Here is a 1,037-nt window from a genome sequence, read left to right as displayed (position 1 = left end):
CGAAGGATAGGGCGCGAGAGCAGATGCTGGACTCCCTCAACCAGGATCCATGGGGCCGCCCCTACCTTCTGGTTCGCGGGAAGCTGAGGCAACGGGCTCCGGCTCTGACGCAGAGCCTCCAGCCACAGCTGGTGCAGGAGATTGTGGATGCCCTATTTCCGTGCAGGGGGACGCATACGCCACCATTCAGTGTGCCGGGTAGCCATGACACCGCCGAGGATATTCCTCCCATCACCGCTGGCGAATTTGGGGTTGCGATCCAACGGCTCCGCGCCAAGCGGACGGCTCCGGGCCCAGATGGGATACCGGGCCGCGCCTGGGTGTTGGCCGCGGATGCCTACGAGGAAGAAGTGGTCGCACTTCTTTATGAGTGTCTGGCTCAAGGCCGCTTTTCCCCTGCACTGAAGGATGGCATTCTGGTCCTTTTGAGGAAGGAGGGCCGTCCGCCGGAATCCCTGCGGATTATAGGCCGATCATCTTGTTGGATGAAGCGGCCAAGATCTTCGAGAAGGTCATCGTCAACCGACTGCAGAGGCACTTGGCGACAGTGGGCCCAAACCTAAATGCCAACCAGTATGGCTTTAGGAGCGGCCGGTCGACCATACATGCCATTAAGAGGGTGAAGGGGATAGCTGAAGAAGCCGTCGCCTAGGGTGAGGTGGTACTCGCGGTGTCCTTGGACATCGCGAACGCGTTCAACACCTTGCCCTGAAGCGTCATTTTAGAGGCGCTTCGCTATCACCGGGTGCCTGAGTACCTTTGTAGGTTACTGGCCGATAACCTCTGTAACAGGCGGATCTCATACCAGAGCCGAGACGGGTGGCGTACTCACGCTGTCACCTGTGGGGTTCCGCAGGGCTCGGTCCTCGGTCCCCTTTTGTGGAGTTTAGGATATGACTGGGTCTTGCAGGGCTCCTATATTCGAGGGGTAGAGATCACTTGTTACGCCGATGACACATTGGTAACGGCACGAGGTCCCACTCACTGGGAGAGTTCGGTTGTCGGCACCGCGGGAGTGGCCCAAGTTGTCAACCGAA

Source organism: Papilio xuthus, unplaced genomic scaffold (assembly GCF_000836235.2).
Source record: "Papilio xuthus unplaced genomic scaffold, Pxut_1.1 DF827570.1, whole genome shotgun sequence".
Lineage (NCBI taxonomy): Eukaryota > Metazoa > Arthropoda > Insecta > Lepidoptera > Papilionidae > Papilio > Papilio xuthus.
The sequence above is the reverse complement of the archived record's forward strand: the minus strand, read 5'-3'. Positions refer to the sequence as shown.